Source organism: Miniopterus schreibersii (assembly GCF_964146895.1).
Source record: "Miniopterus schreibersii genome assembly, chromosome: 1".
NCBI lineage: Eukaryota > Metazoa > Chordata > Mammalia > Chiroptera > Miniopteridae > Miniopterus > Miniopterus schreibersii.
Window position 1 is genome coordinate 116354271 of NC_138101.1, and position 15648 is coordinate 116369918.

At 39.2% G+C, this 15648-nt stretch overlaps 1 protein-coding gene across 5 annotated transcripts in view; it reads right to left on the reverse strand.

Moving 5' to 3' along the window:
* The window catches only part of SVIL (supervillin), a 239753-nt gene that overhangs the window by 200233 nt on the left and 23872 nt on the right, over window positions 1–15648 (reverse strand). For all 5 annotated transcript variants that reach the window (XM_081141603.1, XM_081141599.1, XM_081141601.1 and 2 more), the window contains exon 2: window positions 1025–1102. The gene's annotated coding sequence lies outside the window, so the exon portion shown is untranslated. The remainder of the gene's footprint in view (window positions 1–1024; window positions 1103–15648) is intronic.

A 15648-nucleotide genomic window follows, 5' to 3' on the forward strand; every position in this document is an offset into this window, starting at 1 on the left:
CAGTATGCCCTGGCCATTGTTGCTCAGTTGGCTGGAGCATCACCCTGTACACCAAAAGCTGGTGGATTCAATTCTCGGTCAGAGCACATACTTAGGTTGAGGGTTCAACCCCTGGTTAGGGCATGTGTGGGAGGCAACCTATTAATGTTTCTCTCTCACATCAATCTCTCTCTTCCTCTTTCTAAAATCAATTTTTTTAAAAAGTATATCAGTATGAATTTAAATATGGTTTCTTTTTAACTAAATCCAACCATTAAGCAGAACACTTAAAGAAGAGGAAAATAAGTTGCTACTTTGAAAACTACTGAACAGGAATTGTGATTGTCCCTAAGGAAAAAATATTGTGAATAGATTTTAGAAAGATGATATTTTGGGAAACAGTTTGAGAACTGAGCTCCTGGCTGAGAGTTCTGGGGAACAGGAGAACTGAGGGCATCTAGATAAAAAATTCTGACCTGGAGAGGATAACCAGTTTAGGATTAGCTAGCTGGGAGAGAGGAGCTGCTCCTGGAGCCCAGCCAAAGAAATAACTGGTGTTGTAATGTGAGAGCATCAGTTGCCACAGGCTTTAAATGAGCTGGGACTGGGGAAAGTGGTAAAGCAGCTGGTTATTAAGTTTTACCAAATTTATGTGTCATTAAAATGAGTCCCCACACTGTTGCTGTCTTTCTATAACTTATGTCTTGGACTCTCACATTTTCTCTCTAAATGTGAGATATCACACAGAACAGGCAAAGGAGGCATGCCTGGGGATGTGGTCTATGAAAAGGAGTAAACTGCATAGCTGGGTTACACCTTAATCATCAGGTATACCTCCCACAAAAGCTGATTTAAGAAGAATATGCTAGGTTTTGTTTTTTAAAAATCACATAACTAAATCAGAATGGTACTAGTTATTTTTTGGTGAGAGAAAATATCTGAACTCTTGTTTTTTTGTTTGCTGCTATTGCATCTGGACTCCACCACTGTATTGTAAACAAATTCTGAAACCATCAACAATTACTTTTTATTCTAGTGCTCAAACCTCAAAAAGAAGTCACCATCACTTCAAGGGCTTCTTCTCTAGTTTTAGAAAACAACCAGTCTTCAATGTAGCTAGAATCTGGAAAAAAAAAAAAAAAAGAAAAGAATATTAAGAAATTGTAGGATGGAACGTCCAAAGCTGAGAAACACATATATACATACATGAGACAGAATAAATTGGTTGTGATTAAGTTAACCTCTGAAAATACTGAACTTCATCCTAGTTTCTCAGCATGCTTCATTCCCATATGACCCAGCACAGTGAAATTTGAAACTGTCATGCAATTTTTATAATTCTCTAGTTTTTTCTTTTAGTTGGCAATTTGAATCATGACTAAAATTGCCTTGACTGCATCTACTTTAACCTGACTTAACTTGAAACATTTGCCATTAGCTACTGTAAACAACCAGGTTACACCAATTTCACCAAAGCATAGTTCCCTTTCTTGCCCAATAACAACCTCAGTATTGTGGCAAGTTATGTCAAACAAGCATTGCAAACAGTTCACCCACAGAGGAAGTGACCACATGCACAAACCGAAGTCGATGATACAGTAGGAAGGGAAAAGTGCCAAGTATGCTTATCAATTTTTTTAACATTTTTATTTTTAAATTTTTAAAATTACAGTGTACATTTAATATTATTTTGTATTACTTTCAAGCTTCCTTTATCTTGATAAGAGGGAGCAGATCCAATTATAATGGATGAACAAACTATTATTCCCCAAGGATGCATTGAAAATCTCCAAGATCTGGAGTTAAAATGAGAAGTGCTAGAATTTTTAATAAAGTAGGATTAGCTCAGTCTGTGGATGCTTTGCTGCTGCGCACACATCTGCTTCTTGAGATGGTTTCCCCTCTGGCTTTGTTCTCTGGACCAGGCACAGTGCGACTTCAGGAGCCACCAGTCACCAACCTTCTTGGGTGACTGGATACCAGGCATGGTGTGCAGGAGCAGCCAGGCACCTGAAGATGCCATCCAAAATGCGAGTTTGTTGAGTTCTTTTCTGCTTCGTTTATTATTAAATGCCAGACTCCCCAGGATTGTCCCTGCTTGGCAGCAGCAAAACACAGTGTTCTTCCAGTTTTCCTTATTCCTCTCCGTGCTTCACTGAGCCAGACACTTTGCCTGAGTTTGTGTCTTCCTGTTTACAGCAGCAGTGGAAGGCACTTAAGTATTGAAATGCACGGCATCCAGACTGTGCTACACGGAGATGCTTTTTGACAAAATTGTCTACTACAGAGATGTCTATAGTAACATGGCCCCCAAACTCCTCCAAACTCTAAAGTACAGAGATGCTCAGTTGCCAAGATACATTGGTCAAGATATATTTAAATATATTAAAACATATGTACTCAATGGACTATCAAGCAGCCATTAAAACAGATAAATGTGAAAAGAGAAAGCTATTAAAGTTTATAGTGAATAGAAAAACACTTATAAGATATAACACTATTGAAAAGAGCAGAATTTAAATTTGTTTGAAAGTGCTGATTACAACTTTACCAAAAGTACGATTACATATGGATGTAGCTATTGAAATTATAATATTATATATATATAACTAGAAGAAATGGTTGATGACTATTAAATTCTACGATTCTATGAAAACAGTGATAAAGCTCTTGCCAGGCTTAAAATATCCAAATCACAGGATGTTGTGACTAAAAGAGACTTTAGCTCAACCTTCACTTTACAGAGTAGTGAATTTATACCAAAAGAAATTAAGTGACTTGTCCATCATCATACAACGTCTCACTGGCAGAACTGCGACGAGCACAGGGATCTCCACAGTCATGATCTGTCCTCTCCCTACAGAGCACACTGCAATGAATTCATGCAAATAAATCAGGGTGTCTTCATTATTAGAGAAGTCATTACCCAAATCCCTGCATAGTTAGGAGCTTTTCCAAGGAAGCATGCCTTTAAAACACTAAAATACTTCCTAACCACCAACCATTTCATGACTTGAATCCCCACGCATATTCTGTCCTTGTTTACCATCAGCGTCTATACCTGATCCTGTTAGTACTGCACAGATATCCACTGCAAAGTAAAGTTGCAAATATTCCCCTCAAATACAGAATTTTATAAGGTTAATCAAATGACATTAGGGAATGTGCCCAGTAACAGATGAAACAATGGCAAATGCAGAGTGAGCAGTTTGATGAGGAAACAATCACTTAAGAGAAAAATTTTAAGTTGATGGCAAGATAGGAATTTCAGTACAGAAGGAGTTTAATATTCAAGAATCTAAAAGGTGTAAAGAAAAATGAGTAAGACGTCAACTCTTTTTATAAAATTGGCTATCTTGAAGATGTGATGTAAATGTCAAATATTATTCAGATAGTACCACTGGCAGCAAAAATATTGCTGCGAGAGATGTCTGAGATTTTACTGCCTATGTTTACTTCTAGGATTTTTATGGCTTCACAACTTACATTTAAGTCTTTTATTCATTTTGAGTTTATTCTTGTGTATGGTGTAAGTTGGTGGTTTAGTTTCATTTTTTTTTGCATGTACCTGTACAATTTTTCCAACACAATTTATTGAAGACAGTGTCTTTATTCCATTCCATCGTATGCTCTTGCCTCCTTTGTCAAATATTAATTGACCATAGAGGTGTGGGTTGATTTCTAGGCTCCCTGTTGTTTTCCACTGGTCTATATGCCTGTTCTTATGCCAGTACCAGGCTGCTTTGATTACAATGGCCTTGTAGTATAGTTTGATATCCGCTAATGTGATACTTCCAACTTTGTTCTTCTTTCTCAAGATTGCTGGGCTATTTGAGGTCTTTTTTGGTTCCATTCAAATTTTTGGAATATTTTTTCAGTTCTGTGAAATATGCCATTGGTATTTTAATAGGAATTGTGTTTAATCTATAGACTGCTTTACGTAGTGTGGACATTTATGTTAATTCTTCCAATCCATGAATATGGTATATGCTTCCACTTATTTGTATCTTCTTTAATTTCTTTCTTTAATGTCATATAGTTCTCTGAGTACAAGTCTTTTATCTCCTTGGTTAAATTTATTCCTAGGTACCTTATTTTTTTGTTGTTGCAATAGTAAATGGGGTTGTTTTCTTGTTTCCCTTTCTGATAGTTCATTACTGGTGTATAAAAATGCCATCAATTTCTGGATGTTGATTTTGTATCCTGCAACTTTGCCAGATTCATTTATTAAATCTAGTAGTTTTTTGGTGGAGTCTTTAGGGTTTTGTATATACAATATCAAGGGAAACTCAGGAAAAGATAAACAAATGGGAGCATATCAAGCTAAAAAGCTTTTGCACAGCAAAAGAAACCATCGACAAAAATGAAAGGAGAACCCACTGTATGGGAGAACGTATTCACCAACGATACATCTGATAATGGGTTAATTTCCAAAATATATAAAGAACTACAACTCAACACCAGGAATACAAACAATCCAATTAAAAAATGGGCAGAGGACCTGAATAGGCACTTTTCCAAAGAAGACATACAGTTGGCCAATAGACATATGAAAGAATGCTCGAGGTCACTAATCATCAAAGAGATGCAAGTAAAAACTACAATGAGGGCCTGACCTGCACGGCTCAGTGGTTGAGTGTCACCCTATGAACCAGGAGGTCACAGTTTGATTCTCAGTCAGGGCACATGCCTGAGTTGTCGGCTCCATCCCTGGTGAGGAGGCATGCAGGAGGCAGCCAATCGATGACTCTCTCTCATCATTGATGTTTCTCTCTCTCTCTCTCTCTCCCTCTGTCTCTCTGAAAAAAAACAAAAACAAACCTACAATGTGGTATCACCTCACACCTGTCATAATGGCTACTATCAATAAAATCAACAAACAACAAGTGCTGGCAAGGATGTGGAGAAAAGGGAACCCTTGTGTACTGAGAATGCAGACTGCTGCATCCACTATGGAAAACAGTATGAAATTTCCACAAATTAAAAATGGAACTTCCTATTGAACCAGTGATCCCACTTCTGGAAATATATTCTAAAAATCCTGAAACATCAATCAGAAAGAATATATGCATCCCTATGTCTATAGCAGCATTAATTTTTTAAAATATATTTTTATTGATTTCAGAGAGAGGAAGGGAGAGGGAGAGGGAGAGGAAGAGGGAGAGAGAGATAGAAACATCAATGATGACAGAGTCACTGATCAGCTGCCTACTGCACTCCCCCTACTGGGGATCGAGCAAGAAACCCAGGCATGTGTCCTGACAGGAAATCAAACCTTGACCTCCTGGATCATAGGTAGATGCTCAACCGCTAAGCCATGCTGGCTAGGCAGCATTACTTACAACAGCTAAGAACTGGAAACAGCCCAAGTGCCCATCAGCAGATGAGTGGATTAAAAAGCTATGGTACATTTATGTAATGGAATACTATGCAGCTGTGGAAAAGAAGGAACTTTTACCCTTTGCAACAGCATGGATGAACTTGGAGAATATTATACTAAGCAAAATGTGCCAGTCAGAGAAAGACAACTCCATATGATCTCATTAATATGTGGAATCTAATGAACAAAATAAACTGATGAACAAAATGGAACCAGAAACATGGATACATGGAACAGACATGGACAATAGTTTGAGGAAGGTCAAGGGGTGGGGGTCAGTGGAGGTGGGCAAAGGGAGGGGAAAAGGGAGACACCTGCAATTATGTCAACATTAAAATTTTTTAATAAAAAATAGTAGCACAAATTGCCAGTTATAAAAATAGTCATGGGACCCTAGTCAGTTTGGCTCAGTGGTTAGAGTGTCAGCCCATGGACTGAAGGGTCTGGAGTTCGATTCTAGCCACGGGCACATACCTCAGTTGCAGGCTTGATCCCTGGCCTGGGTTAGGGTGCATGCAGGAGTCCACCAGTTGATGTGTCTCTCTCACATCAATGTTTCTTTCTCTTTCTCTCTCTCTCTCCCCCTTCTACTCTCTCTGAAAAGCCATGGAAAAAATACCCTCGGGTGAGGATTAAAAAACAACAAAACAACAAAAATAAAAATAGTCACAAGGATATAAAGTACAGCATGATGAATATAGTCAATAATATTGTAATAATTATGTATAGTACCAGATGGATACTAGACCTATCGGGTGATAACTTCTCAAATACATAAACGTCTAATCACTATGTTGTACACCTGAAATTAATATGTGGCAATTATAATTGAAAAATAAAATTTTTACAACTGCTATAATAAAAATGTATTATTAATAAAATAATAAATACATAAAAAAATTTTAAAGTACTACATGTACAATCACACAATTTTGTCCAAAAATATATTCCTCTGGAAACTATCAACATTTGATTTTTGCATTGCTTATTCTAAGAGAGCCATGATCAAAATGATCATCTAAATTTTGTTAAATATAAACTAAAATAAATATATTTTCACAATTTTTGTGGGTTTTCTGCAGGATAAAGTCCCAAAGCTTTTTTTCATTGTATTAAGAAATTTTGGTCCCCCTTAAGTGGATTCACTTTAAATGGCCTTTTTCTGTTTCTAATTATCCTCGGATAACAAGGAACTGCTGTAGAATCCTTAGAATTTTTTTAAGTATAAATCAGCAATATGGACAATATTTATATCATTCCAAGCTAAGTATACATTGTAGAAGCAGGAACTTCAGATACAGAATATGAAATACTAGGGGACACCATGCTTTTATTTTCCCCTCTGTCATCAAAAATAATGCACTTAATTTTTTACTTTAGACAAAATAAAAAGGTTATAAAATCATAACTGACTATATTTGTTTCAGTTTTTTTAAAACATGTTAAAATATAATAATGTATTTACCATCCTGAAGTAAATAGTTAAATTTCCAGTTTTATACTCTATTTTATTTGAACAAAACCATGGAAAAATCTTCATAAAGTTCTTAATAGTTGCTTACTTGCATATTACGATTAATTCTACTCTGTGCAATTATCTGTGGTTCTGTATAATTCATGATCTGAACTTCACCTGAGAACAATCTAGTTGGCTGAGTTTTCCTATGTTCAAAATGTTTACTACACAAAAATAGTTAACATTCCGGAATGTCTAACATTCACTTAGATAATAAAAGCTATTCTAGTACCATAAAAACACAAGGCTTCATTTTAGAGGCATCAATTATTCAGTGGAACATTTTCTTCTAGAAGAATGAGAACATTAAAAAAAAGATTTCCATTAAATAAAATTGCAACATTCTATAGTAGATATTTTTTTGTTTACTTAATAAATATGTAATAATATTAGGAGGCTAAATAATCAATAATGAACAACTTAAAGTATGTGGGATGATAATTTTTAAAGATTTACTTATTGGGGACTTTCCAGCTTCTGTGACCAAAATAATAAACAATGTATGACTCAGTCCCTTTACTAATCCTGTCTCGAAAGTCAAGACTGAGATTATTAACTCAGTCTTGCTTGTCAAATTTGCTTATCGCTCCAATGAGTGTAAATGTGTGGCTCAGGATTAAGATGTGACTAATAGTTCCTTCCAGGAAGGACAACAAAACCCCAGCTCCAGACACTGCAGGCCAGAGAACAAAGATGTGGAATACCTGCCATGTTCTACTGTAGACACTAAGTTATGTCACCACTGTGGTCTAAGAACAAGAAGAAGAAGCTGTTCAAGATTACCCTCTTAAATACTTGAGGCTCCTGCCAAGCATATCAGATGAGGCCTCTGCTATGGTCCCTCCTGAGTGGAATTAGGGAGCAACTGGAAATTCTAGGCCCAGGAGACTCCCTGCTCTAGCTCACTCAGGTAAGTTACTGTCAACCTCAGTGAAGAACTTTGGTTGTTTACAGCTGTAAAAGGTGGTTTTTGTGCAGGGAAGCTTGATCAAACATAGGAAAAAAGAAAGCATGAATTTGGCTCTTTATTTGTGGCCAACGGACTTAGAAGCAGATGTCTGTCAACATTAAAACTGCCTTTGAGAGGAAATGCATTTACTAGACTATCAGTAAGAGATACTATGATTAAGATGACAATAAACCAAATTAACTCTCCCCTGCTCTGTTCAGCAACCTTCTAGCCACATGAGGGAGGCCGAGTATTCCTGCAGTATAAGCAGGATGTCCAGGTGGGTTCAGGAATCAAGAGTCCAGCCACTTCCAAACATGGGCAAGTTTCCTCACCTCTCCGAACCACTTTACTCTTCTGTAAAATGAGTGTAGGAACACACTCTTAAGATTCTTACAGCTTTAAGTATCGAGCATGCATCACAGCGCTTGGCATACACAATGCTCAGGTGGTTATTTATTCTTTTTCCTGATACCTAGAGACTAGAAAAACATTCTACTTTCTCTGGAAGTTGGGGGAAGCCATGTTAGAAATTTTCTCTAATTAAAGCTGATCCTTTCCACCCAAAATTGTGACTAGGAATTTTTTTATTACTGTAAAATTACAGAAAAAGTAATACTTTAGAATGCAGCCTTCTAAAATCCTTTTTCCTAACAGTTACTCCAGTACAGGTATGATTCATATGATTTTGGTTTAATAGTCACTAACACTGACATAGTGCCAGGCACTCTAAGTATTTTCCATGTGTTAACTGATTTAAAATTCATAATAGTCCTCTGGGGTAGGAACTGTGCTCATCCTCATGTTACAGATCAGGAAACAGACAGAACCGTGAAGCAACTTGTCCAGGTGTCAGAGCCAAGTCAGGATTCAAACCAGGCGGGGCAGTTCCAGAGTCCACACAGAGTCCACACAGGGCCTCTGCTTTGTGTATTTATTTGGGGTTGGGGATGGGGAGGAGGAAAGGCAGGGAGGAAAAAAGGAAAAAAAAAACAAAACAAAACATCCTGGAAGATTCTCCTCCCCTCCAACACACACATTCATAGTAAGAGGATTTCAACTATGAAGGCATCACCAAATGCATTCTCACTGGTTGGTTCTTCAAATAAAAATGCTCAATTTCTTACTAAAAGGACAGTATTTTCCTAGAGTTATACAGAGAAGTGGGAGAAAAGAAAGGCCTGAGATGAGGCAGAAATGGTGTCATGCAGCAAGTGGCACAGAAAGATGAAAGGAGGGCCCTGGCCGGTTTGGCTCAATGGTTAGAGTGTTGGCCCCCAATGAAGGGTGCTCGGATCAATTCCCGGTCAAGGGCACATACCTCCCTGTTGCAGCCTCAATCCCAGTCAGGTTCATGCAGGAGGCAACAAATTGATGTGTCTCTCTCACATCAATGTTTCTCAATCTCTCTTTCTCTCTCCCTCTCCCCTTCCCTCCTCCCTCCACTACATTCTCTCTAAAAAAAAAAAAAAAAAAAAAAATTAATGGAAAAGATGTGGATTAAAAAGAAAAGAAAGATGAGAGGAGGTTTTTGTTCTAGATCTTATTATAATCTAGAACCAAACTGCACTGCTGCATTGTTTATAACAAACTGCACAAACACAACATACCTGTGAATTCCAGACCTTTCTCCCTCTGTAGAAACAATCCCATTCTTCCTAAATATAATGCCTTCAAAGGTGAGAAAAGCCAGAATACCAGTAGCTGCTACTAAAACAAGTATGGAAATATATGTGGTTGGCCTGTGCAAATCCATTACCAACATTAATCAAATCTTCACTCATCATTAAATATTATCCCCATTTTAGAGGCACACTTAAGAGGTGGAGTATTTTGCCTGAAGCCACAGACTGACTGAGACAGATATATATCATGCAATTGCAATTGCATCTTCCAGAAGCTATGATGGGCCAAAGAGTCCAGTGAGGTTCCTGAAAGACTACCACCTCCCCTGACCCATAGAGAGACCCCTGAGAACCGTGATGGGTGACCAGTGCACCCCAGTAAAAAGATATATACTTGCATAGAGAAGAATGGGAATAACAAAAATTAATACAGTTACCACTGCAGTTATAGTTAGTATAGTTATGGTTGCATCAGGGTTACCCAAATACAATTAAATGCTCTCTTAATATAACCAAAAGGAAAAAGGAAAACTGAAGAATAATTTGGAATTTGTGGGAAACATCAAGGAAAGAGACTGACACACTAACTAGTATGAACTAAACCTAAAGGAACTGGAGTAACTGAATTTAGAAGGAAAGATGGCTAGAGAGAGAGGAGACTGAGGAATCTCTAGAGACAGGCTCTTCTGCAAACAACAACTTGTGGAGTTTCTGGGACAGAAATGAGGAAGCTAGTGAATCAGGACTCCAGGGGCTTAGAGAACAACTTCTGCTAGATGTCAAGCAAAGGTCCTGCACGCATGAAGACAGAATAGAACGAAGATGCACTGCTGCAAACCCAAGGCTGCAGCCGCCACAAGCAGTGGCCAACCTAATTGTTCAGAATGGACTGCCTGCTGTTTTAAAAAACTCATTTGCAATTTGTAATTTCAGAGGGTGATGTCTCGCATGAGAAACGCCTCCAGCATGAAACATCTCACTCCAAAAGAGGGGGCTGATTTTGAAAGGAAATAAATCCTGTATTTAGTATTTAAAACAAGATGGCTAGGTGTAGACAATGGGAAGCATATTCATACAAATTGCTTGAAGTTTTCTTCAAGTTCTACAGCAGAATCAAGACAGAGGGGAAAACTGCCATAAGAGGTGAGGCTCTGTGCCCAACGCGATGACACCTGTTTAAGCAAACAGGAGACAGCCCAGCTGAGAAAGCACCCCAATCAAATGCCACTGGAAAACTATGTGTTTTAATGTGCTCAAAAGACAGATCTGAACAACTGGTTGATAAGCTGAATTTAACTCAGCCCTTTCCTTTGTCTGATAGCTGAATAAAAAATGGATTTTAATAATTGAACAACTGTGGGTCAGTCACCATATTTTTAATGATAGCTCAGAACATGTTGAGGCCAAACTGGCAAAGAGATTTTTTTCAGCAAGATTTGCTAAATTTTTTAGCGAGAGAAATTGGGAGAGAAGGAAGGGCATTAAGATGTGAAGCCAGAGGGGGCCAAATACCCAGGCAAGAGCAGAAGGGGCACAGGCACAGGCCTCAGCGCCCCTGAGGGCACAGGCAGGCCCACACCCCCCTGTAGAACACCAACCATGTGGTTTCTGCAGGGCTCTATGGGGAAATGGTAGCTCTGAAGAAAACAAACCCAACCCAAAGCGAACAGTGGTTTGGGTTCCCAATCCTCCCTTCAGACAAATTTGAAATGATTTCAAAAGCTTACTCTATACCAGGGGTGGGGAACCTTTTTTCTGCCAAGGGCCATTTGGATATTTATAACATCATTCACGGGCCATATAAAATTATCAACTTAAAAGTTAGCTATGAGCCCAGCTGGGCGTGGCTCAGCGGTTGAGCATCAACCTAGGACCCAGGAGATCGGGGTTCGATTCCCAGTCAGGGCACATACCCAGGTTGTGGGCTGCAGCCGATAAATGACTCTCTCATCATTGATGTTTCTATCTCTCTCTCCCTCTCCCTCTCTCTGAAATCAATCAAGATATATTTTTTAAAAAAAAAGTTAGCTATGAAAAAAGCTCCTAGATTTATTGAATTTTGAGTCCTGCCTGTGGTTGCCTTGGCAGGGCCAGACCAAATGATTTCGCAGGCCCTATACTGCCAGCAGGCCTGATGTTCCCTACCTCTGCTCTACACTAATGGGCTCTGGCTTACCAATTAAAGATGTAGGAAGGTAGGTTTCCAAACCCAGGTGGAAATGCTATTTTTCTTTAAAAAGAAAATAAAAAAATGACACAAGTGGAGTAAATTAACTCACCTGAAATAAACATGCAAGCTTCTTTATCAGATATTTTGCCAAGACAGATTGTTTACTGCATAAGATAAAACTGCTGAAATAAAAAGGTAGCTTGAGAGCTGAACGAAGATGGTGCTTGAGGAAGCCCTGAGACTCTGACTTCATTTATGTATGATAGAAACTCATGGTAGGCTTTCACTGAGAAAGCCTACTGATGAATATTTCCCTGAAAACACTCTAACCCACCACCTGATGCCAGGGGCACCCTTTCACAAACATGATACACTTGCAAAATCTTTCTATCAACAGGACTTGAAAATGTCTCAAGAATAATTCTGGGCACCATCATCCAAGTGAATCCCCTCCCATAATTTCTAAAGCAGTGAAGAAATTGTACTATTTCCATTATTTATGTGAGACACTATTTGACTGCTTCCCTCCACCACCAATCATGAGCTCAACTTTCCTGGCTATTTGGGTACTTAAATAAAACCAAGTTTGAGGAGCACTGTACTTTAGTGCATAACCTCAAGGCTCTCCTGACTATTACCAAGAGGAAGAAGAGGAAAAGCAGTAGATACCAATGTTGTCGCCATGTTTCTCTTCTCCATATCCAGCCCTGCAGCAGCCCAAAGAGGCTACCCCGAATGACAGAAGGCAGGCCCTGCTGGCATATCTGATGTGGGTTTTGTCTGCCCTGTACCCTTTTTTCATATGGGAACACTTCCTCTCTCCCCAGCACCACGCCCCACCCAGTACTCTGTCCACAGCAATGGGCATATGGCCAAATCAAAAGACTTGATTTAGTAGTACTAGAGGAAAGAGGGTTTCTCCTCTTTCGTTTTTGGTTGAAGCTGTAAGAGCTGCCATCAGCCATCTTTCAGACCCATTCACTACAAGGGAACATGAGGCCAATATGCAGAGGGCACCTGAGTCCCCAAGGAAGCCAGCTTCAGCCTTGAATATTCCTAGCATGACAGTCAACAGATGCTTCAGCTATTTGGAGTTGGGGAGGGGGAGATGTGTAAACTCCAGCTTTCCTCAACAAACTTAAACAGTTAATTTTTTTAAAAAAGAAAAATTTTATATCTAATAATATATCTAGTTACCACTTCCTATAAAAAGATTTCTCATTTGGCCAGGAAATAATTTGTCACAAATACATTCATATAACGGTCACATACGTTTTGCAGAAAAGTGTTCTAATTTAATACTTGAAATCTTATAAATAAATGGTTTAATTACAAGGCTCCAAGTTATCTTTTAATATATTGTAACATTCTAATAAATTTGAAAGGTCACATAAAGGACTTTTTAAAGAATTGTATCATATCAGACAGGACATTGTGGCATCTTAATAAGTAGTAAGCAAAGGTGTTTCACAATGAACTGTCCCAGGATAAAGCCTTGTAAAGATTTCTAGAAGGAGTGGAGTAGGTGCTACTTTTCTGGGGAATTTTTCCTAGGTACTACTTTCTTGAATAAATGTTCCATCAAAATAACAAAAGCTACTGAAAGAAAAGACTTCACAGCCAGCAGCACAACTAGACATCTTCAGGCAGCATTCAAATGTCCTGGGAATATGACTCAAAGCCATCCACTGAAAACCAACATTTATCAAAAGTGGTAGGACTAATCAAGAAAGTTACTCTATTTCACAAGCAAGGCAACCCTAACAGGCATCAGCTCAAAATTTATTATGGTGACACTGAAAATAAATCCCTATACTGACACAGCCCACAGAACTTTGACCTTTAATGAGTTTCAAAGTTCTGTGGACAATCTGCTCACCTGACATTTCACCTCCTCATAGAGTTGCCCTGGACTGCTCCTGTTCCTGGTACAAACCTCCAACTTAGGACTCACAGCTGACACCCTGTTTTTGGCCTGCCTGCCTCCTATGGTGGGCCTGGAACTCCAGGAGGGCAGGGATGGAGTCTTACTGATCTCGATTCAGCACTGGACTGGATTTTAACAGAACTGGACAGGCTGCCTAACAAATAAATATTCATTAAATAGATAAATTGTATTTCTTTTCATTTTGCTGTAAAAACAAACAAACAAACAAAAACCTTAGATATTAGGATCTCAATAAGATACTCCAAAAATGTGAGGGGACCCAATGTATGCCTAGGGGTAATGTGAAATAACCTAGACATTTAGTCTTAATACAGAAAAAGAGAAAGTTTAGTTTTTATAACGAGAAAAAAAATTCTAACTTTAAAACAGATCCAGGATACCTCCCCCATTTTCACAGTTTTTCATCAGTATTTAAAACTTCCTCTGGGTTCAGTTATTTAAGGTTCCCTCCTAATACTGCATTTGAAGGTAACTTGGGTCAATCGGGGTAGAACACCAGATACTGAGCACATCTGCACTTCCCCTCACAGGCCAGTTTTGCTGCTAAGAAACCATTAGCCCCTCAGCCATCTCTGCCACTTGTATCAGGAACCCCTCTTTCAAAATCACATCTTCCATCCCAAATGCATTCCTTTTTTCCACTCATGTGCTGCTCAATCATGACAAGTGAAGCAGGAACAGGGCAGAGAACACAGCTCCCTCTGTCAGCCAGTTCTCCAAAGGTGCTCAGGCAGCCACTGGGGCTCTGGACTCAGAACAAAGACCCCAGCATGGGGCCAGCAGGGCGGACATGGGGACCTAGGCAGGAGACCTCTGCTAAGTGAAGGGGCGAGACATCATAGGCCTCAAAGGGTGAAGAGAGTTGTCAGTGGAGAATCCCTGGACCTGCCTGCAGGTAAGAATGCCCTGAAGTATGGGGTACTTCCTACCCCATATGGAATTCCTCAGGGGGCCCTGAGAAATGACCCAGTCAGGGGTAAAGACAAAGAGGAAGGTTGAAATCTAACCTCCAGTGTTATGGTATTTGGAAGTGGGGCCCTTGGGAGGTGATTAGGTAATGAATGGAGCCCTCATGAATGGGATTAGTGCCGTTTTATAAGAGACCCCAGAGAGCTCCCTCCACTTTCCCCCAGGTGAAGACACAGTGAGAAGATACATTCTATGAATCAGGAAGTGAGAGGGTCCTCACCAGACACCAAAGGTGCCAACACCTTGGACTTCCCAGCCTCTAAAACTGAGAAATCAGTGTTAGTTACTTAAGCCATCCAGTCTGTGTTAATCTGTTAGAGCAGCCTGAACTAACTATGACATTTATTAATGTTGACGGTCACTGGTATTTCCTGCTTCCCTGGGCTAGGTTCCTCAGCCTGCCACCTGAAAATTGCAACCACTTCTTCCTCAGCCAAACCTGTTATTTCCCAGTAAGTTTTCGAAGTCCACAGAGCTCTTGCCACTCCCTAAACACATAGAATTTTACGTGTGTTCACTTAGTAGCTGAGCATGCACTAAATTGTAACATAAAATACACTGTTTTACATTTTCTCATACACTTTTTAAAAAATCTCCAAAGCATCTAACACAGGCCCTCATATAGAGTAGTTTCTCAGTTATTCACCAAATTCCATCTAAAGTTTAATTTCTCAGGTTATTGATCATTTCCTCCAATTGTACTCTTCATATACAACTAAGAAAATCATTTACTAGTGAAACTGAAAAATTAACTATTATTAACTTTTATTTGAGGGAATGTGGGAAAGGTGATCCTAGAACAAACTCCTCAAATGAGAAAGTCAGGATAAAAGAGTCAATGTTTAATAATAACATTATCTGAGAATTTAATCATTCATTCCCAAAACACATGCAGCTTTGCAGAGACAGTGACAAATGCATCACCTCTGTCTCAGAGGATGCCCAAACCAAAAGTGCACTGAAGCTCCATCTGTGCTGTGAGTGTAAATACCCAGGGGCTCTTGCACCCACACCTGGTGCTGCCATCAATACTCTTCATGGGTCCACCTCCTCAAACTTCAGAGTTCAGCTTCAGTGGCACCTCCTCTAAGAGGCACTCCCTGACCACTTAG